General features: G+C 33.8%; 1 protein-coding gene across 1 annotated transcript in view; it reads right to left on the bottom strand.

The window, feature by feature from the left end:
- LOC128983696 (cardioactive peptide) overlaps positions 1-25,732 on the bottom strand; it is an 86,042-nt gene that overhangs the window by 46,362 nt on the left and 13,948 nt on the right. The gene's annotated exons all lie outside the window — the stretch shown is intronic.

Below are 25,732 nucleotides of genomic sequence, written 5' to 3'. Positions count from 1 at the left end.
TATATCAACAAATAAAAAACACGCTATATTTTATAAGCTGCAGAATATTTCTACCAACACCATTTTTAGCTAATAGGGAAGTAGCTATTACCGTAGGTGGCATGGTAAGACCTAGGCCCGGGACCGATTTACTTTTTCATTTTAATGTCCCCAGAGGCCAAAAACACCATTAGATCAAATTTTTATGTATGTATATATTTCTGTGTGTGTGTCCGTAAACGCGTTAAATTGAGTATTTTTCGTAGGAACGGGGTTTTACGGGGGTTTTATGGGGTTAAAATTGGTTTCTTTAATTATTTACCCTCTAAACACAACATTTCCCAATTTTTGTCCAGACCTTTTTAAAGAGCTTATAAAAACAAATAATTTAGTATATAAAAGTGTTTTTGTACAATTATTGGTTACGGAGAAAATTCAAAAAATTGTTATTTTAAAATTCCCATGTTATTCTAATGGAGAATGTTGTAAAATTTTTTAGTTTGCTTGTTTATGTAAAACATTTTGATCGAACTTGGAAAATTTATTTATTATATACTAAGTTATTCATATTTTACTAAAAAACACACTTTTTTACCCTCCCTGTAGCAGCAAGCCTAGGTACTCATAAGACCTAATGCTAATTAAATACATTTAATTGAAAATTAACTCATACAAATGGAAATTCGCTTAGTCTGCAGGTTTGCTGCGGCGGGGGTATTTCTGATTCATTTCATTCCACACAGATTTTCATTGAAACCATTTATATCTATATCAATATCGGCAGGTAAACCATTTATATCATCAAAGTTCGGAAGTTTTTGACAAGCGTTACACATCCGGTGCTACAAGCATTTATATTTTTATTATTTGCAGAACAAAGCAAACTATCATTATCTGTCTTTTGGCACACTATAAAATGGTCCGATCAACAGCTTTTGGTTAATATCCACCCAAGTCACTTTGAGGAACTATTATAAGTGTAACGGCTTCGCCATTTTTAGAGACCAATCTTCATTCACTCGAATCAAAAAAAAATAAAACCCCCAGAACTGGCACCGTGTTAGGCCCGGTGTGACGGCCAAATTTGTACAGGTTTTCCTAATAAAACTACACTCAGAACGTGAGCGACACATAATAATAAACACAACAATGACCTGTAGAATCAGCTGTTTGGCAATATTTGTTTATTTAACATTGCCAACCTGGTTGAGAAAAATAATTCAAAGTGTCATAGTTTTGTTGACATTTTTATCCTATCATATTTTTATAGAAAAAATCTCAAGGAAGAAGAAGAAACTCTCTTTACAGTGATTTCACATTATTTTTATTTTCCTTATGTCTCAAAATAGATGTAGGCAAGGGTGAAAAACACGTTGTAAATAAAACGTTGTAGGTGAATAACTTAACTCTTAAATAAACAGCTTTTTGGAGAATTGGCTGAAAACGAGTACATTTTCAGCCTTAGATTATAGAGATGATATAATTGTAATGTATTACAAACTTGGTATTAACTTAAAGGCCGGAATCTCTAGATTAAGATTATACTAATATTTAATAGTGTGAAGCTGGGTTTTCCTAGACGCGGAGTCGGCCAGCGGAGAGCGGACAACGGAGAGCGGAATTGAAATTAACATGGCATTCCGCTCCGCTGCTAGGAAAACAGTAACATTAAATTACCTAAGACAAGCTGAGTCCGCTCTCCGTTGTCCGCTCTCCGCTGGCCGACTCCGCGTCTAGGAAAACCCAGCTTTAATGCCATTTTCAAGCTTTTATTAGTGAATAACTAAGTAAACAAAGAATACGGGCAGCCATTTTGAAAAATAGCCGCCATTTTTGATCATAACAACTTTAGGCAATGCCTCCACATCTTATTTTAGTTGTCGGACCATAACCTACATTCATACCAAAAGGGGTTTTCTTATCACAATTTGCAGTTTTGATATACGTAGCTCCCCCACTATTTGGACTCTTGTTGATAAGTGATATTTTTGCACATGTAACATCACAAAACTCAGCAGATTTTTCAATATGATCCATATTGATTGCGACAAAAGTTCGCTGAAATTACCCACTGTATTTGTAAAAATAAGAAAAGATTAAAGACAAAGTTAGCATAATATTTTATGTGCGTTATTCTGACGAAACTCCCAACAATTCTATACCCCTATAATCTAACACTTTTCCATTCATTTTGGAATAATACGTCTCCAGCATCGTAGCTTTGACTATTAATACAACAACTAGACATTCCATCCCCGTCAATGATCGTAATCTTAGCATCGAGCTAATCTTTTTAAGAAAACCACAGTAAGTTATTTAAAATTACCCAAATTATTTTACAGTTAAAGATCAGTGTATTGTATGTCAAAGTAAACAGACAGTGTATGGCCGATTGTGTAGGCCTACCGGTCCTGCATATCTATACCGCCAACGGTGAATGCAGCTTTTCAAGCAAGGGTCAGACAGACACAATGTCCTGTGAATATTGTAGCAACTTAGCTGGTCTCGCCCCTCGGTTTGTATACTCTATAGCTACACGTTTTTATTAGCTTTGCATCTACCATAGGATGGCCTATGGCATCGCAGACTTGTTATCATAACTTAAACTTTAATTAAAAAGGTTATCAACAGAGTAGTTGACTATAAATCCTATATTAATTAAAGCACGTCCCGTTTCCCCAACAAATTAAAATTTTCCTCTGATTTACTAAAGGGGAAATACGTATTGCACAATTGAAAAGTATATGTAGCAAACAAATTATTGTAGCAGATTATCAACATATTGTTTGAAATACAATATCGCCATTTATCGTGGTACTATTGACTAAACGAATTGGCTTCTTTAGTTCTGAACGAAAAAATATGTGGAAAGTGATTATGGTATGGTAAATCACATCAAATCAACTTCATTTGAGGACATAAACATCTACGTAACAACGTCAAAAGTTCTTAAGCTAGAAATTTATTCTGTAAAATTAGAAATATACTACTGTATTACCCAAAACCTTGTAATAGTACGTCTTAATTCACAATCATAATTTAATGTTTTTATTTTTATTTGCAGGTTTGTAAAAATATCCTTGACGCGGTAATATTGTTTTTCAGCAAAAACTCCTTTACTGCTCACCCAATCGCTCAGTATCTTGTTCAACCTTAAAAGGCTCGGGGAGTGTATTGTAAAGTTTGACTCCTTTGTACCCTAAATGTGTAATTTTTCTAAGAAACTGGTCGTGTTCAAGGGGTTGGATGGTGTTTTGGCAAGAAGTGTGTATTGTGTTTTTTGGGTTGTGGTCAGAAACTATCTATGTTGTGTGTACCAATTGTAGGCAATTGAGTATGAAGATAAGCTTGCACGTACTGTCACAAGGTACATTGAAGACGGCTCTAATAGTTGTCTTTTGTAGCTGGAACACAAATTTTGTTCTGACACTTTCACAGCTCCAGATGGCAACAAGGTACAAGGTACAATACGACGAAAAACTAGTCCATAATATGAATTCAGGGTTACTTGAGATTTAGTGAACTCTGAAATATTTCTCATGATGAATATTCTTGAACTTATTTTTTCACGGATGTGCTCAATGTGGTAATGAAATTTAAGGTTGTTATCTAGGATAAGATATTTGGCAGTGCTGCAAGATGTTAGCTCCTCGTCACCAAGAAGAACAGACAGGGAAGCTGCACTTCCCGAGCTATTAATATGAAATTTGATCATGTTGGATTTTTTGATGGTCAACAGAAGTTTATTATTTTCAAACAACTGAAAACTTTGTTTCTAATGCTAAAGGATTCCAGATGAGCTGCATCTCTGACGATACACAAATTGAAGTTTCGTCAGCGTACAGGAAAAGATCTATTAACTGTTCCTTGTCCCTACTACCCCAGGCCTAGCATCTAGTGCTAGTGACAGTACAAAAATCACAGATATAGGGGTTAGGTTATGGAAAATGGAAATAGATACAAGACTTTTATTTCATTTCGGTGTTCATTTATTTTATGTAGTTTATTTATTTATTCTATACCTGAGATTTTGACCCTTTGTCACTAACACTAGATGGCCTTGGGTAGTAGGAACAAGGAACATACTTCTGTACCAGACTGTATTTTAAACTGCGGCCTCGTGTCAGGGCCAGGTCCAAATTCACCAACATTTTTTGGGTCGTTTCTAATGTCCAAATTCACCAACTTTCTACCTTTAGCAGGTACGATATTTCTCCCGGCGGGCGGGGAAGGAATTCCCTCAGAATAGTTTGCCATCGCCTGCTCCGTCTCGTCTCGGCGAGAGTGTACTGTGACCTAACCTAACTTAACCTAACCTAACCAAACCTAACCAAACCTAACCTAACCTAAAGCTGCCTGAAACAATCACAGCTTAAACAGTACTATTAGGGCTAAGCAGTACACTCTCGCCGAGACGAGACGGAGCAGGCGAGGGCAAACTATTCGGAATTCCTTCCCCGCCCGCCGGGAGAAATATCGTACCTGCTCCAGGTAGAAAGTTGGTGAATTTGGACATTAGAAACGACCCCAAAAATGTTGGTGAATTTGGACGTAGCCCGTGTCAGAGACCCTCGCTCGCGTCGCTAATGAGGGTCAACCCCTTGGCAAAACCCGTTAGACTGGAAATTAAAATCTGACCGTGTCAGAGAACCAATGCGAGCGTCAAGGTTGGTTTCAATACAGAATATGGCAAATCATTAATGAAATTAAGGAATAAAAGTGTTCCGAGGATTGAGCCCTGTGGTTCGCCTATAAATACATCCAACGAGGCAGACGCGTAGCACTTATGAGGTTAACTTGGATGTCTATATAGGGAATTTGGTCGGATTGTGTTCGGGAAGGATGACACAAAGCATGAGGAAAGCCACGTACTCCCGAGGAAGTGAATTTTATCCAAAAGAATAAAATGGTCGATGTACCGTATCAAAATCATTGAGGAGATCACAGTTTATGGCTAGTGCAGATTATCCAGAGCTAAGACACCAGCTGCACAAGAAGAAAACAACGTCATTGACAGTGTCAGAAGATTTTATTTTTTAAACCTCAATCTGTTTTGGTGATAAGATGTCTTTCCCCTCTAGGAATGCCAGCAGTCGACCTAAGGACATTTGCTCCAAGACTCCAAGGAAAGGTGAAAATTAAAGAAATTAGCCTTTAATTAACACTCATAAATTTACTTCCAGTTTTGTGAATGGTCTGACAATAGCATATTTTAAAGAAGAAGAAAAACAACCCTTCTAAAAAGGAGTAGTTATTACGGAAAGCTAATAGCGCTGAAACTATATCCAATATCTCTTTGAGGAGTTGAGATGAGAATTAGCCTGAACCACAAGATGACTTGGATTTGAGAGAAATAATTACTTGCTTCACCTCGTTCTCTAAGACGGGAGACAAAAATAAAGGGGTTGCGTGCACAGTAGTGAGAACGCTGAGATCTTGAAATCATTAACGTCTCGAGTCCAGTCTACTCCGGTGTTCAACAGGAAGTTATTAAACATGTTAAGATGTGTGAAGATCTCTTAACTACTATTACAGTACTATTGACCTGAAGTGCAAATAAAACTCATTATAAGTTGACCTAAAGGTAGGTTTTAATAAATTCTGAAGTCAAGTAAGATTTGTAACATGCAAATAGAAAATGTAAATAGTAAACAAAGAACAACTGTTCGTCAACAAAGAAATTCATAATTTAAACTAGGTGGACAATCCAGTTGTCTGCTTACAATATTGGGCGGAGCTAGCCTATTAGCATTTTTTATAAACTTGTTAAAACTTTTTTTTTATTCAATGCTTCATCCGTTTCTCGTAAATGAGATTTATACTTGCAGTATACAATGCCACTGGTATATTTGGCTAACATAAATGGAATGTCTACTTGCAGGAACCAAAGTCTATGATTCATCTGGTTCTCATAAATTAAATGTTTACTTGCAGTATTCAATGTTAATGATATATTTGGTTCACATAAATAGAATGCCCATTGCAATATCCAAAGTCAATGTTATGTCTGCTTCACTTAAATGAAATGCCTAAAACAGGTTCTAAAGTTAATTGTACGTCTGGTTCACGTAAACTAATTGTTTACTTGCAGTACCCTAAATAAATGTTCCATTTGGTTCAGATAAATAAGATGCTTATTTGCAGTATCCAAAGTCAATGGTAGGCTTACATCTGTTTCACTGAAATAGAATGTATATTTGCAGTATTCAAAGTCAATGATACGTCAGGGTCACGTAAACAAATTGTTTACTTGGAGTACCCAAACTCAATTGTATGTAGGCCTGTATTTGATCAAATAAATGGAATGGCTGATTGGAGTATCTAAAGTCAATAGTGCATCAGCCTAATGCCGGCGACCCTAATTATTGTATATTCTTTTTGTAGTAAATTATGCTCAATTATATTAATACGATTGTTCTTCCTTTTTTCTCTGTATGGTATTTGTAATGACCTACTACTTTAGATGATTCATTGACTAACATATTTTGCGACTCTTGTCTACCTTTTTATTGTTTTTTTTTTATCACAAAATGTTCATTTTTTGAACATTCAGCAAATCCGCCCTAGAACGAGACGTAGTCTTTAAGATAGCGAGGTCTTCGCCGTATACGCTGTGAATGAGTTTTGGAAGGCACTGAACTAGGGTCGCCGGAAGACTGCCCCCCGGAAAACTACCCCCCCAGGTCGCCAGGTTCCTACGTCATATTGACGTCAGAGACTGGGGGGGGGGGTAGTTTTCCAGTCACGGACACTAAAATTTAGTTGTCAAACAGTTCTAATCTAACCTAACCTAACCAACCAAACTTGCTGTAACATTTCAAAAATCTGTTTTATATTCACCATACGCATTTTCTATTATCCAACGGAATTACTCGAATTAAAATTAAAATTACATGGCATGATTTGTCTAGGGGGGGTAGTATTCCAGTCGCGGACACGGCTTCCATATTGGTTAGTTAGCAGATTTTGTGACGTCACGTTTCACCTGGGGGGGGTAGTTTTCCGGGGGATAGTTTTCCGCATCCCCACTGAACTAGAGTCTTCGTGAGAACTGTTTGTATGTTCACCCGTTTCATTTGTGTCACTTAATGTCCCACTAGAATCGTTTTCCTCTTGCTCGTGATCAAAATGAAGCCTCCGGTTCTCGAATAACTTTTTCAATCACTTGTGGCAAAGTAAGTGAATGCAGCAATTAGCAGCTGTCTGTACTTTAATCAGTGCTATGAAGCCTACTTTGTCGGGCGACTGTAGGAAAAATAATGTTTAATTCATTTTAGAGATACGCTACCTTCTCAGGGGGTGGCATACTAGGTGTCATTACCACAAACCTGAACTCAAACGGGCAACTGAGTAAAAAAATGGCAGCCATTCAAAAAATATTCAATTTGTAAATTTTGAATCTTTGAACAACTCCCATTTTGACTCAGTTGACAGTTTGATTTCAGGTTTGTGGTATCGTATTCTTCTAATAAAAACCTTTATTTTATATGAGTATCAGTCCATGCCTACGTTTAGGATTTTCTTCTTACTTCTAGCGGGCAACCCAACAAGAAATCTTTCAATGCCTGCCATTTTTGTCTCGTTTGTTCGTTTAAGTTCAGGTTTGTGGCATTGTATTTTACTAACAAATCCCTTTAATTTGATGTTCATATCAACCTATGCTTAGGTCCCATTTTTATTTTGACTCTTAGCGGGCCGCCCCTTTGAGAAGGTAGCGTTTCACTAAATCATGAATTAAACTTATTTTTGTGTCTATTGACTTTGTTCTAAGATAGCTCTATCTTTATTATTTTTAGAAATATTTAACTGTCTCCTATTAGAAGTAAAAATTCCCTGAATGGTACATTAAACTTGAAGTAAGGGTTGGATTTTATGATTTTTACCTTGTATTTCATGTTTTTGAGACAGGCTATCCTTTTAAAATGTAACGACGCGACGTATGTGCAATGTGCATGTCATGCTATTTTTCTCTGGTGACTGACTAAAACTGTCTCACGGTACGTATAGATAAATTCATGTCATATCATTCATATCCCTCTCATGTTTCATTCATGATTGGCGTAAATCGCAACTACTGCAACGCCATTCAGAGGATACACTGTAGTTATACAATTCCATAATATAGTAACCCCGCCGTAGCAAACCTGTAAGCAAATTTCCATCATAGTTGAAATTCCAATAAAATGTTCTCTTAGACATGTCAGATTTATTTCCTGCTAAATAAAATTAGGTTTGACGAGTATTTTGCTGCTACGGGAAATTTGATAAGGTTTTATTTTAGTTAAGAATTAATACCTTCGTATAAAATATATGAATTTGCTAAGTTTTATCAAAATATATCCATAAACAAGCAAACTACAACGGTTTACTTACTACTACATAAGAATAACATGGGAGTTGTAAATGTGCATATTTTTAAGCTTTCTCATTAACCGTACAAAAACAAGTCAAATAAAAAATTATTCGTTTCTCTTTAGCTCTATAGAATGGTCTGAAGAGCCAAAAATGTAAACAGCCAATTTTTATCCCATAAACACTCCATAAAACCCTGTTCCTATTTTGGAGTCCAACCAGTCCTTAGTCTAATCGTGCTGGTTCACGAACTCGTTTGAAAAAATTTCACGTTTGAGCCAAAATTTGGTCTATCATTACTCGAATTATCGTGCTAACTGTGTATACAGGGTGGCTGAAAAGTAACTTACAACCCCCCCCCCCACCCTAACTTTTCAACTATTTGTCATTTGAGATATTTGAAATCTGTTTGTGGCAACCTTGTTATGTATGAGGGGCTACAATACTTATGGTCAATTATGAACATTTTGCCCTTAGGTGTAGTGGGGATAGGGGTAGCTCAATATTTTCAAATGACAAGTATAGTCGAGTTTGGTATCATTTTACAGGTCTTGACGAAACATAAAAATTGACATAAAGAAAACCAAATTCGGCCCACTAATAACAAAATGGAACCCTAAAACTGTTTTTTTTTTTTTGCAACTGGAGGGATCGAAACGAACAAGTAAATTAGTTCCGGGTTCATGAGACATACTTTGATAGCATATCCTCTATATGGGAAATTGTAAATTTACATATTATTTGTGAACTATTTTCTTTTAATTTTACTTGCTTTTTAACCGTCTGCATACTATGTAGTGATCTACAAGTAACAATAACAAAATATTTTTAAGTGTAACATTACAAGTTTTTAACATTCATACCATGTACATTGTACATGTAGAACGTTTAGATTTTCAATATCGCGGGAGCTTGTATCGTGTTGTCGGAAGTGGGTAGAACGCCGGGAGCTAACCTCTCGTTGTATACACCGTGTAATCCGCGTAGTACACAACCCGACCTGTCACTTTGATTATCTTCATATATAACAGATAAATGTTATGTTAAACCCATTAATTTAAGGAATTATATAGTTTATATTAGTGGTCATTTAAATTTTAGTGTAATTAGAAAAGTAGTGGCGAACTAGCAAAGAGACGCCACTTGGGGCGTTTTTTCCCATAAGAATAACATGGGGATCATTTTTTGGCCACCAAAACCAAAAATCCTGATCTTTGCCTAAATATCCCTATAAAATTGTTAAACCTTATTTCTTACTTATTCCCCATAAATATATTCGATATGAAGCTAAAAAAGCTATTTCTTATATTTATTTACCCTTACAAGTGTAAATGTAGAGTAGTGGCAATATGATGGTATGACATCACTTTAGGCACGTTTTCCCCATAAGAATAACATGGTGAGCTTTTTTTGACCACTTTTTTAAAAATCCAGCTCTCGGCCTATACAAGCCTAAATAAATGTTCAATACCATTGTATAACACTATTAAAATTTCAAATCCACATCCATTCACAGGTATATTCTCAAAATCGAGCGAGGTTTGTACGCGAACTCGTGCGCGCTCCCGGCTCATGGCGCGCTCCCTTGGACATCCTTAGTGGAAATCCATGAGTTCTGGCTACTTGGGAATCCAAGCCATTTGACATACAATAAATCACCCTTCCTCCTAATTACCTTTTCTATCAAATACATGTCTTTATACTTGGTCTTTAACAACTCCTCTGTATAGAAGCCTCCCCTGGTTATATTGCCATTTTCATCTTTCAAGATATAAGTCACATGCTTTGTATTCTTTACTTCTGCTATTGTAAATTGTCCCCCTGTCCAATTCGGAGTATAACCTTTACTAAAAACATGTTTATACTTGGAAATCCTCACACTATCACCTACCTTATATCTTGGCTTTTTAACTTGCACTACTTTAGAAGTAAACCTCTCATGCACATATTTACTGTTCTTAATACTCACTTGGTTAGGCTTCATTCCTATAGATCTATGCACTTTATTATTATATTTTCGAATTAACTTTGGAAGTAAATCCAACCATTTATAACTCCCCTGGGCACTAAATTCCCTATATAACCAATTCTTTAAAGTTCTTTGAAACCTCTCCACAATTGCAGCCTTAGTTGTAGAAAACGTGTGATAGTGATTAATATTTAATTGTTTCATTAGTTTGCTAAAATATTGATTAAAAAATTCTTTTCCATTGTCAGATTGAATGTTTTTAACCCCCTTTGGTAGAATGGTTTTAACGGCTTCTGTAACCACCAATCCCGTCTTATTCTCTAGTGGAGCAGCATAAGCTTTTTTAGAAAATGTATCTATTAAAGTTAAAATATATTTATTGCCAGAATTCTCTCTAGCATAGTTTTGCATATCAATTAAATCTATTTGTACAGTTTCGTTTATACCTAATACTTTAAAAGACCTTCTAATGAAATTCTTTCTTGCAGGCTTATGAAGTTCGTATGCAATTTCATTCATTTTTTATAACATCACTCTTTCCTTGTACTGTAAATATATTACCATTAGCCCCAATCAATAGATTATCTTCCATTCTTTTAAATACATAGTTTTCTGCTATATATGGTCTATTATCTATATACTTATATCCGCTCAAAGATGTAGGGTCGGCAACTAATAAATCAGGATTGTATTCCATCAAATTAAATTTTCTTCCTGCATATACAAATTTTGATCCATCATAATACATAGCTTGTGACATTAAGCAAATATCATCTAAATATTCCCCCATTGGTAGATTTCTTATATATTGTTTTTTGGCATCCCAACATTTTTCTTTTTTATCAAAAGTTATAGTCTGTTCTTTTGTAACACAGTCAGTGTCATCAATGGCAGGTTTAACATATACTAACCTTTTTTTATTAAAATCCCAATAGCCTGCTTCCCTTTTTGGAACTTGTGAAACATTCACAGCATCTTTACTATCTGTACCTTCCATCAAATCGCTAAGTTTCTGTTTCTTAGCATTCTAAACACCATTCTCTGATTCTAAAAATTCATAATTATTATCGTCTTGTACAAATTTACCATCTTCTTTTCGTATTAAAGTCTGTTGTAAAGTGGGCACATCATTTGAACTTTCACCCTTTTCCACATTAGTAATTTTCCGTTTCTTAGCATTCCAAACACCATTCTCTGATTCTAAAAATTCATTATTATTATTGTCTTGTACAAATGAACCACCGTCTTTACGTATTAAAGTCTGTTGTAAAGTGGGCACATCATCTAAACTTTCACCCTTTTCCACATTAGTAATTTTCTGTTTTTTAGCATTCCAATTTTTATTCTTAGATTCTAAAAACTCATATTTAGTTTTACCTTGTAAAAAGACATCACCTTTTCTAGTTAATGTCTGTCCCAAAGTTGATACATCATCTACAAACTCCCCATCTTTAACATTGCCAATTTTACGGTTTAAACAATTCCAACTATCGTCTTTTAAATTTAAAGTAGGTTCACTACTAGCCCTGGGTTCTGCAGGCTTATTATATGGATTGTATAAACGATAAAATTTATCTATAAACATATTTTTATTTAATAAATAATACCACTTTCTCTCAATTCCTCAATAATGGAATCTATTTCATTATCCACTCCTGAGTTACCAGCTTGGCGACTTAGCCAAAGAAGTCTTAACCTATCTACAAGCTCATTAGGATCATCCCAATAAATATAGTCTATTTTATTACCAGTCACTTGTCTCAAACCTTCACCAACAGATTTAAAAAGAGGTTTAATTATATTAAGATATTTAGTATGTCTATTACTTGAAATTGGTGCACCATCTTTGTAACTCTTTAAATGTCCATTTGTAGCTTCCAAAATGTATTTATAATTTTGCAAATCAACCTGAGTATAATCCTCAGGTTCTTTTAAAGTTAACAACTGCCACAAACCTTTTGTCCCCTTGTAGGTTTTATTTGCAACTGTAACATCATCATTGTCCCAAAGATGATGATCATTGTCCCTGAGTTTTCATACTTTGGCCCAAAGATTTACAATGACCTCCCCTTGGACCTAAAACAGCTGGGGGTCCTGGCTTTTAAAAGAAACTAAAAAAAACGTATTAATATTGTAAAATAGTTATATATATATATATTTTATATTTTTATTTTAACACACGATTGTATAATATTGTATTGTATTTTTAGTTAGTTTTGACCTGAGTTACTCTGTAAAACAGTTAATATTTGTACTGAGAGACGCTCGGAAATAAAGGCATTTTTATTTATTTATTATCTCCTTTTGGTAATGTTTTTTTCTCTACTTTGTAATATGTTAAAGTATTTAGAGGTTTTTTAACATTAAATATAGAATTATAACTTTGAAAATCTACTAATCCAATTACATAATCATCATTTAATTCTATGGGAGGAAAGAACACTGACTTAAGCTCTGGCTCTGTACCCGAAAATGTTATAGTAAATGAATCCATTTTTATAAAGAATATAAAAATGATAAACATAAAATTCCACAAATAGAACTATTTAAATCTTGTATTTGATCGGTTGTATAGTAGATTTTATATCCCTCAAAATATTTAATTACTTCTTTTGGAGGTTGGATTCCAAATGGGTCAAAATAAATTACAATATCTTTATTTTTACGATATGCTGTCCAATGTGTGCCAGATGAACTGTCTAAATTAACTATTCCGCACTCTTTTACTCTTGGTGTTAGATTTTTTAGCTCGTTTTTTAGGTACACCCCCCTGAAGTGAGGCACGTCTTTTGCGGCCTCTAACAGCTGGTAGTTGTCCATCTTTTTTATTAAATTTTAATCCCATTCCCATTTTTGCTTTTGCCTTCATCAGATTTGTCACGGCATAAGCAGCAGCTCTTTCAGCAAGACTTGCGTCCTTGGCCGTTACTCTAGTCCAAGCTAAGTCTGCTAATCTCATGTCTGCTTTGTTCCGAGCAGCGGTATCGGGATTATTCATGTAGAATATTTCATGCTCTTTACAATAAGAGTCTAGTTTATTTTTTGGAGGTACATTTTTAGCTAAATTCTCACGAATATTCGTTCCAGGTCCACAGTACCGATATGATGGTATGTGAAGTGGGAATGGAAGGTTATTTATAAGAGTATTCAATAACCCTCGACCCCTGTAAGGCTTTAGGAATAAACCTTTGCCCTTTTTACATGTTTTCTTATTAAAATTTTTTACCATTTTTATTATATAAAAAATGTCTTTTATTCAACAAAAACACAAATTTAAAATAGTACATACTAAGGAAAATATACCAAAGAAGTTGGGTCTATTTCCTACCAATATTCGATGTGTTATTTGCGGTCCAAGTGGAAGTGGGAAGACGGTTGTAATTTATAACTTAATTGTAAGAAAGGAAGGATTAAAATTTACAAACTTATATTTATTATCTAAATCTTTAGAACAAGAAAAATATAAAAAAATAATTGAAATGTTTAGTTTGTGTGATGAAGTGAAATTGCACACGTTTACTGACTGTGAAATCACACCAAATGATGTAAAATCACAGTCAGTTGTTGTATTTGATGACATAAATAGTCCAAATATTACACAATTTTTCTCAATGGGTCGACATAAAAATATTAACTGTTTTTACTTGTGTCAATCTTACAGCAAAGTACACAAACATTTACGTGATAATGTAAATTTCCTAATATTATTTAAACAAGATGATTTAAATTTAAAACATGTATATCACAATCATGTTGGAAATGACTTTTCATTTGACCAGTTTAAAAATCTCTGTCATCAATGTTGGGATAAAACTAAATATGGCTTTTTTGTAATAGACAAAGAAAGGTCAAAGAATAATGGCAAATATAGATTTATTTTTGATCAATTCTATCAAGAGGGTGGTAAGGGTAAATAAATAAAAGACTGGAGTTTTTTAACATTTGCATTTATTTTGCATCATTGAATATATCTACACATACAATTTATTTATTATCCTATTTATGTTTGATCAATTTTATAGTGACCAAGCGCAAGCGTATTGATGCCATCTTCTAGAATAAACCTCTTGCCATCGTCAAAGGATAATACTTTCTTGTTCATGGTTAAGGTCTGAAGATGATGATTTGTAGATTTAATTCTTGTCACATTCTCATAGTAATCTTGCCCAGTTGCAAGACAGTACAAATAATGATGATGTCTAAGGAGATGTTTAACTGTGGCACCATCAGCTCCTTTAGCTTTCTTCACCTCTAAAGCTTGCTTGTCTTCTTCATATAACCATTTTAGAGGAATGTAAGAATATAACTTTGGTCTTAAACCACAATATTCATACATAATATGACCATCTAATTCGTCTTTAAACTTGCCTGTGACTTTTTTATTTTTATCAGAGTATAAGAAATGGTCTTTACTATATCCAGAGGTATCAAAATAGTGCAAGTCACATTCTATTTCCTTGTAAAAGTCCTCTGTAACTATAGAATACATTAAAGAATCAGTGTCTGTCATTAGAAATCTTTTGTTCTTAAATTTTGACATATAATTATAGCGGAAATCGTACATTATTACTTTACTTATATCCAAAATTGTCATGCCTAAATATATTGGTTTATTAAACTTAACAACTGATTTATTTAAATGTATAGCTACTCTATACATTATTAACTTTATTTAATGCTCTATTTAGTATTTAGTACTCATTTTACTTTATTTAATGTATGTATGTACTATTTATTTAAATGGTCGGCTACTGCTTTGCATCATTGTATTGTTCCTATACTGGTTTTGTTTTTTGAATACTGTATCTCGTTTTGTCAACTTGCTCAGATAGTTTTTTATTTATAGTTGTTACTTATAGTTTGTTATTCATAGTTAGTTATTTATAGTTTGTTATTTATAGTTGTTATTTATCTTTTTATGTCTTGTATTGAAGTTTTGTTTTCCAGTTTTTTTTCACTACTCTTGTACTGACCTGTGATTTTTCTTCTGCTTCTGATGTAAGATTATTGTATTTACATGTAAAAATGGTGCATCCGTTAATAAATAAATAAATAAATAAATAAATAAATATAGCATGTAAATTGTTATCGAATTTTTTGCTACAATCAAACCTTGGATTAGTGACATATTTTGTTAATAGTGACTCATCCTTGAGATAAATGTCACGAAACTTTCGTTGATTCATAATTGTTCGACCAAAGAGACTATTATTTAACAATTTGTAAAAGTCTTTTTCAAAATCATTTTTAGCCCATTTGCGTTTTTCAATATTGAAATTAATATAGGGCGCAAGCCATTTAGACTGTCTAAATTTTAAAATTCTGTGGTATTTTGCAATCAAACCGAATTCCTCATATTTTTGTAATGCTTTATAATGTAAAATATATTTAATTTTGTCATTTAAATTTGGTATTAATTTGCCATTCATTTTCTCAGGTGCTAATGGATAGTCATTATGTAAATCATGTAAGCTTTTATCATATTTTAAATCAACTTCTAAAATGTATCCAAACTCATCATTTTGATTATATTTGTAGTCTATCTCATTCATCCAACAAAATCCATCCATGGGTAGCGGCTCGCACATCGCTGTGGAGTATAGCGAGTTACAATCTAAATATATTAAATAGACACTCTCTTGATTGGGGTCATAGTGTTCGCCCATATATTTATTATTGGCTTTAGCGTAACGTGTGGAAATCATACTGACTCCTCCTCTAATCGCACTTTCTATAAACAAATGCATGTTAATATCTTTAAACAATATTGTAATTTTATACCAGTCATTCTAAGACAGGCCTCCCATGTTAGTCCAGGGAGTGAATACATATGTACAGGGTCAAGTTTGTAATCCTTTAAACACAGGTATCTAAATGTCTCAAATACATCAGCCAGTAGCAATACATCTGTTTTAAGATATAAATCATGATATTCTTGTAAATTATTTATATTAAAATGGATCCAGACATTTTTAGCATGTTCATATTCATTGGGAGAGATATGTTCTTTAGTTAGAGTACTGCAAAATGCTTCTTTTGGAGGTAGAGACTCTGCAAACTTATCTGGTCCCGTCATATATTCATAGGGATATACACCTTTACGTTGTAGTTGTGGATTTTGTATGAATCTAAATGTGTTTAAATTGGAAGCCAATTTATATAATGGAAGGGACAGAAAGTTGTATGAATCTAAAAATACTAAATCATCAACAGAGAATGATATATATTTTCCCATATCTTTAGCTATGCAATTTAATTTACGTTTATTAAACTTTCCCAAGTGTTGCATTATTAAATGTCCATCGTATTTTTTTCAAGTTATGGATGAATATTGGTATTTTCTTTGTTACTTTATAGTTTAAATTACAATCATTGTGGGCAGCTCCATGGTATCGACCAGATGAATGACAGTGATCACGTACCCTATCAAAATATAAGGGCTTTTCGCAAATGTGACAGTGTGTTGAATTTTGGAAAGATACCTCTTGCTCAGGAGTCATTACTAGGGGAATATACATTGACATTTGACTTTTAATGAAGTCATAAGTCTCAAACAACCTTTTGAAAAACACATCCATAACATTTTCGCCACTATATAACTCTTCAGAAATAATCTTAGACTCTTTCACTACTACGAATGCAAATCCAGATGGAGTATGGTTGTTTGAGTTTATAAAGCATTCAAAATCTGCATAAATCACAAATGGGGCTTTAAGTTGATATTTATAATTTTTAAATTGTAATGTATCTTGTTTAGACATTTCCACTCGTTGGGCATCAAAGTTTTTACAATATGTTGTGTGACGTTCTAATATATCATTAGTGTAAAAATGTTGCAAACACAACTTGCAAAAATGCTTCGTATGGTCATATTTTGTAGACCGCAGCATTAACTTACCAAAATCACGAATTAAACAATAATGTGATTTACGACCTTCTTGTAATAATAATAAATCGATGTGAGTATTACTATTCAGTTTGGTTGTTCTTAATGGATATACACATTTCTGGTCTTTAACTCCAAATACATTAACACTTATATTATTTTGTGTTTCAAATTTATCTATATCAGATATTTTTACGGGATATTTTATATTTGTCATATTTAACTGACTTTCATAGGGTACATAATTAGAGACTCTATTAGCATGTTCATTAGAGTTCCTTGGATATAAAGCTGCTAATATTGACCAAAGGAAACATTTATTATCAGCATTTTTTATATTTAAAACTGCATGGTTCGATTTAATACTCTCTGGTGTGGGGATATATGACTTTGGAGTTAAGGGCTTATACTTATAAACATGCAACTGCCAATATTTAGTATGGTCATATATCCATCCACTGCCTTGGGCTTGATATTTGTGTATGGAAGCGTCAATCTTTAAAAGTGCATTTTCAATTTGAGACTTTAAATCTCTCTTCTCAATAGTTAAGGTAGTAAGGCTTCTAAAATCTGCAATACATTCTTTTTCATTAACTAATTTTCCATTTAGATCCATTGAATGTTTTATAAATTTGATTCTCCTAACTAAAGTCCATTTTATTGGCAGAGGACAAGACTTCAGAGTACTTTCAAGGTCAGCTCTAATCGATTCATCAACAAATGTTATCATTGTGTATGGACATTTTATGCAAGAATTGGTGTGTCTTTTAAAATGTCCAACAACATTTCTTTTACAAAAATTACAACTCTTGTGTCTTTGTAATATATGCGACTTTAGAGCCACATTATTATCACAGATTAAATCACAAACCTTGCACAGTTTCACCTTCATTTGATGTATTACCTTGTAGTGGCGAATCAGGTTACTTTTGGTGGAGAGCGACACGGAGCAGTGTTGACAGGTGGGCCTCATGGTCCAGAATGAAATATCACCCGAATGTCACTTCTATTTATAGACTTTTCGAAAATTTCAAAATTTTTTAACCAGAAATTGTGAAATTTTAAAAATTTTAAACAATTTAACTAGAAATTATTTCAACGGGAGGTCACCCACCCAAATCAAGAGCTACCACTAGAGACGAGAAGACCGACCATGAGTCGAGAGCGAGAAGCCTGACCATAGGTCGGGAGCACGACCGGGAGCGCGCCATGAGCCGGGAGTGCGCACGAGTTCGCGTACAAACCTCGCTCGATTTTGAGAATATACCTGTGAATGGATATGGATTTGAAATTTTAATAGTGTTATACAATGGTATTGAACAATGGTACAATGGTGGTACAATGGTATTATATATTTTATATATTAAATATATTTTATATATTTTATATATTTTATATTTTATATAGGCTTGTATAGGCCGAGAGCTGGATTTTTAAAAAAGTTGTCAAAAAAAGCTCACCATGTTATTCTTATGGGGAAAACGTGCCTAAAGTGATGTCATACCATCATATTGCCACTACTCTACATTTACACTTGTAAGGGTAAATAAATATAAGAAATAGCTTTTTTAGCTTCATATCGAATATATTTATGGGGAATAAGTAAGAAATAAGGTTTAACAATTTTATAGGGATATTTAGGCAAAGATCAGGATTTTTGGTTTTGGTGGCCAAAAAATGATCCCCATGTTATTCTTATGGGAAAAAACGCCCCAAGTGGCGTCTCTTTGCTAGTTCGCCACTACTTAGAAAGATACCATACTTGTGCTTCCGAACGGGAAGATGGCGCAGAAAAGAATAACGTCGAAAAGGATCTGCAGTATAAAATAGTTATAATCCATATTTCACTTTAAACACAACACTTCTTTACCGCTCTGTTTGGTTAAACTATTTTCTTTCAATTCAAGGAAGTGGCTTAAATTTCCTAGACAACCTAGTACTGTACGTTTAAAATACACCCGTCACAGCAAACCTGCAGACTAAGCGAATTTCGATTTACCTGGCTAGATTTCTACTAAAGTATTCCCTAAAAACTGTTAGAATTTTTTCGATGAAAATAACATTAATTTTTATTCGAGTACCTAGGTTTGCTGCTACAGGGAAGGTATTGAGTTTTTTTATTGAAATGTTGATTGCTTGGTATGAAATAAACAAAATTGCCAAATTTGGTTAAAATATATCCATAAACAAGCAAACTACAACAGTTTACAATATTCTCCATAAGAATAACATGGGAATTTTAAAATTACAATTTTTTTAATTTCCTCAGTTATCAATAACCGTACAAAACATTTGCATATACTATATCATTTGTTTTTTAAGCTCTATTAAAAGGTCTAGAGAGAAATTGGAAAACTTTGTGGTTTGAGGGTCGAGAAAACCCATTTTTACCCCATTAAACCCCTCGTAAAACCTCGTTCACATGGTCCGATCATGCTGATTCGCGAACTCATTCAAATTTATCCTGCCTCTTTAAACCAAATTTCATCAAAATCGGACAATAATTACTCAAGTTATCGCGTTCACGGACGTATATACCTTGCGTACTGCTACAATCATTGATACGTTCATTTACTCGGCAAAGGGATGACAGATTATTTAAATATGAAATAATTGTAAAATACTAGATGTTCTAGCAGTTTCTAAGTTATCGCGTTCACGGTTTTATATAAATAAATAAATAAATATATGAAAATTTGACCGAATGGTGTCTTTGGCCTCTGGGGACATCAAAATGAAAAAGTAAATCGGTCCCGGGTCTAGATCTTACCGTGTCACATATGGTAATAGCTACACGGTCCATATAGGGAAATTCACTAAAAACCCTTTGCAAAACTTATGACAGCTGGCCTGACCATATCACTGGATCGAATATCACGCGGGTTGTACCAAAAGAAAGGTTATAGGTCCTATATGTGCAGGTTTTATTTGCATTTTGTAAATATATATCTATGTTAATAGGGTCAAAAATGGAAATTCATTTTTTCTTATGGAGATTTAACGTGGGGCTAATTCTATATATTAACAGACAAGCATGTTTATTGAAAACCTTTTTTCTTAGTTCCTGTGCATCGCAGGGAAAATGTATGCATACTATAAAAGATATTTGCATCTAGATGTGCAGTCTCTATATAAATTAGAATAGGTTCAAAAATCTGCTAAACAATATTTAAAATTAAACAAAAAACTACATGGGCCTTATGGGTAGCCATGTTTGATGAAATAATAACAAAATATAAACAAAAAATCATAACAAATGGAAGAAATTCCAATCACATGTTTTATTTACTGCGTGGGGTGGAATAGAGGAGTTTGCACAATCTATATGAATAAAATTAAAGTTTTGTCTCTACATTGCTCAGAATTATATATATTTAGGTTATTTTTACGTTTTAGCAGAGACGAGTCTTATCTCTCTGTCTGTCTGTCTGCCTGTCTGTCTGTCTGTCTGTCTGTCTATCTGTCTTTCTGTCTGTCTGTAACACTCAAGATGGCATTTTACGCTATCTTCTCCAGGAAAACGAGAGTATCTATCAAGATCCAAGTCATTTTAATGTATTCACTGGATTTTCGAGAGTGTCCTTAGCCATTAAAAAAGATATAAAAAAAATAAAATAAAATATATATAGTCAATAGTTAAATCGTCTATAGTACTTCATTTCATATGGTAAGTCGTCATTTCTACAGCATTTCGGGTCCTCTTCAGTCTTGGCAAATATAAATTGTAATGATAAAATTTGATGACATTAACAAAGATTTCAAAAAGACTAATTTTATATGTACTTTGTTATGCTTAAAGCGTAGCAAATTCTCTAATTAAGTTCTGTATTTTTGTGTGTATGTCTGTTGGTAACGCATTAATGTCCTTATCTATATAATTAATACGCTACATGAAACTTTGTCGGTTGAACTCCTCTGCCATTTCTTAACCGATTTTATCCATTGACGTCTCATTGGAAAGAGCGTGTCGAGTAGATTTGCAAACTGACTTTACATTTTTGAAAAAGTCCCTTGGGCTCTACCCCAGTGGCTGTTAAAGTTCCCATGTTATCCTTATGAAGAACATAATTGTTTACATTTTGATCAGCTGTATAATTCAATTGCTATTATTCATTTTTAGATTCAAAGTCTTTTAAACTCATAGGAAATTATGATGACTTTTATTTGTTTTTAAATAACTACTTTACTTCTTTGCAATTGCTCGATTTCGAGCAACGTGTTTACTAGTTTCTCATTGTTTCACGGAAATGACAAGAGCACCTTGACAATGAAAATGTCAACCCGAATAAAGTGTTAAATTGTGAGGTTGAGGTAGTACTTTAAATACTTTTAACCATTGTGGAAAGTAACTTTCAACTATAGGCCTACCTTAGGGCTATGACTCATAGATCTATAAAGCATTTTTTAGTTTAATCATTGGATTTAACATATGGACCTACACGATCCGGGTGACATTTAATTGCGAAGCATTTTTTTGGCTTGAACTGTCAGATACTGTATTTGCGAAGGTTTATATATAATAGTTTTGCATGCATATCTGAAAATATGCAAACCAACTCCTGTTCTTAATATAAGAAGGTTTCAACTGACTACGATAAGATCCCCGTGCGTAGAACGGGCACACAGCTAGTACAAAATAAATGTTCCAAATAAAGACGCAGGAGAGAGGAATTATGTAAAGGAGAAATAAACATTACCTTTTTCAAGAGTATTAAGTGTATTTGATAGAAATAAACATATCTATACATGCTAAATATATGCTATGAATGTGAGAAAACATTTGGGTACATATCCATCCCTGATATCTGGTAACAACGGGAAAAAATCGGAAAAACCACTTCAGCGTCATAGTGAACAGTTACACACTTCTACAACTAACATCGCTCTCCATATCGATCCTTAGCAAAGACCTACCAGCGTCGGATGTCTATCAAGGGTTGATTGTAAACTACAAACATTACATGATTCTCTACTGAGGAATGTGAAGTGCAAGGAAGGTAAATATGAAAGTCGGACGTTATAATCGCACGAAACACAGTGCCGCGAGCGAGGTTAGTTAATCAGGTTACCGGCTGTTAACTCCGACTCTTGAATACTAATCATCACTTTAATCAAGGTATGTTTGACTTTTTTGTTTTATTTGTTTTTCTAGAGTTAATCCTAAAAATCATCATACTCGTGGCCTTCTCTGTAGATTGTTTGAGCGATTCAAGTTTTAATATTACGTATGGTAATTTCAACATTTTACGTTTACTAGAATGCAGAATCTCTATTTGCAAAGCGTTGTTTATTATTATCAATGGAATTTATGGTTATAATTTGTAATCATAACTGTATTATATTTGTAATTGCAATATATAAAAAGATTGCGACGTTCATCCTACACTCATCTCCATTCATACTTGGCTTAAAATACCTACTTTGTATGGTCACCATTACAATGAAAATTATTAAAGTATTAATCCTAGTATGGCTACGGCAAAAAGGAAAAAGTTTGTTTAAAAAAAAACCCAGTACCTTAAATGTGTTCTGAAATATTCAGAATGTAAGTAGTACTTACATGTACGACAAATAGTTCATTGTAAATTTCCACAGTGCTTCACACTTATTTTATTTGAGCGAATTTCCCATATATATTGTGAATGAGCTATTGCCGTTGGTCTCATGGTAAGACCTAGCTAGCACCAGGACCGATTTTCTTTTTTGTTTTGATCACTCCAGAGGCCAAACCACTATCTGTCGAAATGCATATAATTATATAGCAATATAACTAGAGCAAAAATGATCCGATGTTGATGAAATTTGATAAAAAAACGTTTAAGCCTACGACTAACGAGTTCGCGAACCAGCATGATTGTACTAATGGAAACGGAGTTTACGGAGAAAATAGGATTTTCCCAATGTTGTCGACCTTCAAAACATAAAGCTTTACAATTTCGTTCTATACCTATTTTTAAAGTTTAAACACATTTTTTTTATATTCAAGCGTTTTTGTACGCTAAATGGTTACCGGTACAGAGAAAAGTCTTAAAAGCCTCGAATTTAAAATTCCCGTATTGTTCTTATACGAAATACGTAAAGTGTAGTAATTTTCTTGTTTATTGCTATACTAGCTGTGTACCCGTTCTACGCACGGGGATCTTATAGTATCAGTTGAAACCTTCTTATATAAAGAACAGTAGTTGGTTTGCATATTTTCAGATATGCTGGCAAACTATTTATTATACATAACTTCATTTTATGTCGTTTGTTGTTGTTCCGGATCGGTATGACAATCAATAAAAGGCTAAATTACCTGTGTCCGCCCGCCGGTCGATCCTAATGTATCCTATTACAGGAGATGCATTTCGGCGAAATTAAATCGCCATCATCAGTCCTAATATAAGGTCTTGAGCTTCCCCATTAGGTGCATCTTGGAGTTTTTGAAACACATACACGAACTGTACACTTATACACATAACGAATAAAACATAAATACACGGTAGGCCTACTTTTATTTTTACTATGGACGGACAAGTAGACGCGCGTCGGTCGTGTGCCGAGTCTTGACTGAAAACGCTCATTAAAAAAAATGTAAGTTTCCCAGCAATATACAACACTGATTCAAGGTCTATTTCCCGGTTATCAAAACTCAAGAACAATTTTATGCACAAAGAATCTCTATTTTCATTTACTGTTACCCTACAAATTATTGCACTTGCGATTAATTAAATCCGTTATGTAAGGAAAAACGTTTTTAATCTTAATTGGTTTGGATTTCCTTTCAAAACGTGATCGGAAATGGTTGCGGTATTTGTAAACAACATTCAATGTAAACATATCAGTGACAGCTAGAAGAAATAATCTTGATTTGAACAGCTGTTCGTTATTTCATAGAAGAATATGTGCTAAACATTGGGAGAAAACTTTACAAAAATCGCACAAAATTGGATTTTTAAACGTCCGTCATTTTATTTACAAAGTGGTGACGCCATATTTTAATGGCTAAAGACAATCTCGCCAATCCAGTGAATGCATTAAAATGATTTGGAACTTGATAGGTACTCTCGTTTTTCAGGAGTAGGCCGCGTAAAATACACCGAGTGTTTATTAAAGTCTTTAAAAAATCCTGCTGGTTTGCTACATCGTGGCTATTTATTTATAATATGTCACAATTAGAAGCTGAATTTATTGATGCTCAGTAAGACTAGCAGTAAAACCGACAACGTCGTCATGTATAATGCATTTGTATGGTTTTATGGGGAAATCTGTAATGATGAGTCATTTTATGGAAATTATTACGCTTTTTAATGGCTCCCTGAAAAGGATCTAGCCTTATGACGGCATTGGCTTCTATTACTTCGTGAACATTAATTTGTTTTAACCTGTAGCTACTTTGGCGGAATGATTTTGGTAATTTAGTTGTTTCAAATTAATAACTCGATTTAACCACAGAACACTAAGCCTTGTGCCAACTTCTTTCCATTAGTATTTCCAATATTTCCAATCAAATCCCATAACAAATTATTAAATATAAAGTATTTTATTGCTTTTTCCCAACAAAATTGTATTATTGGTGCATTCTTGCCTGGATAACATTTTTACTAGCTGGCCCGACAGACGTCGTCCTGTCCTAATCTGATTTTATGTAAAATGCTCATTTCAAGATCAATGTTCATTGTTGTTCATTGAAGTCAATGTTCATTTTCAAGATGAGCTCGTTCGCATGGCTCAATCACGTACTGGTTGAAGTTCGTTCGCTACGCTCACTCACTTTTTAGTTGCAAATTAGCTGTTGTCATAATAATAAATAATAGTGCTGCACCCTGTTGGTAAACCTATTCACTTATTAATGCTATTGAACATCACAGAATCAAATTGTTTAGTTGAACCAGCTGTTAAGATTATTTAATTCCATTTAAATATGAGTACTCATAAGGTTAACATGGGAAACTCCAGCGCCACTGGGGCGGAGCCCTTTTGACGGATCTGCACCAAACTTCATACAAACCATCCTTGAATAATGCTTAATAATGCCTGAAAGTTTCATTACAATCTGTCGGGCGGTTTTGGAGTCCATAAAGGTCAAACAAACATACATTGGATTTTATATACAGGGTTAGGCAAAAGTCTAAAACCCCCCTGTTAACTTTATAACGCGTTGCAGTAGGAAAACCAAACTCGGCACATATTTACAACATAAGAAATCGCACTTTTTCATCAAAGTTACAACTTTGCCCTAGCCCCCAAAATGGGGTATTTTGGGGGCAGCCCCAAATTTTCAAATGTAAACATCTATCATGTGACCCATCATTTTAAAGGGTTTATCAAGAGAAATTGAATGGTGCAAACCAGAGGTCAATATCGCACCCCTAATCAAAATGGCAGCCAATAATTATTTCAGATGAGCAAGCGAGATAAAGTCTGGAAACTCCCAGTTAACTTTAAAACTTTAATATATTAATACTGACCAAAAGGTGAATTCTCTTTTTTTATAAAGGTATGCTGAGTTTAGTTTTACTGCTATAACCTGTTAAAAAGTTAATAAGGGATATTTAAAAATGACT

The sequence above is a fragment of the Macrosteles quadrilineatus genome, unplaced genomic scaffold, assembly GCF_028750875.1.
Source record: "Macrosteles quadrilineatus isolate MER2022 unplaced genomic scaffold, UCM_ALF_1.0 Scaffold_1__1_contigs__length_201487025, whole genome shotgun sequence".
NCBI classification, from domain to species: Eukaryota; Metazoa; Arthropoda; class Insecta; order Hemiptera; family Cicadellidae; genus Macrosteles; species Macrosteles quadrilineatus.
The sequence above is the reverse complement of the archived record's forward strand: the minus strand, read 5'-3'. Positions and strand labels throughout refer to the sequence as shown.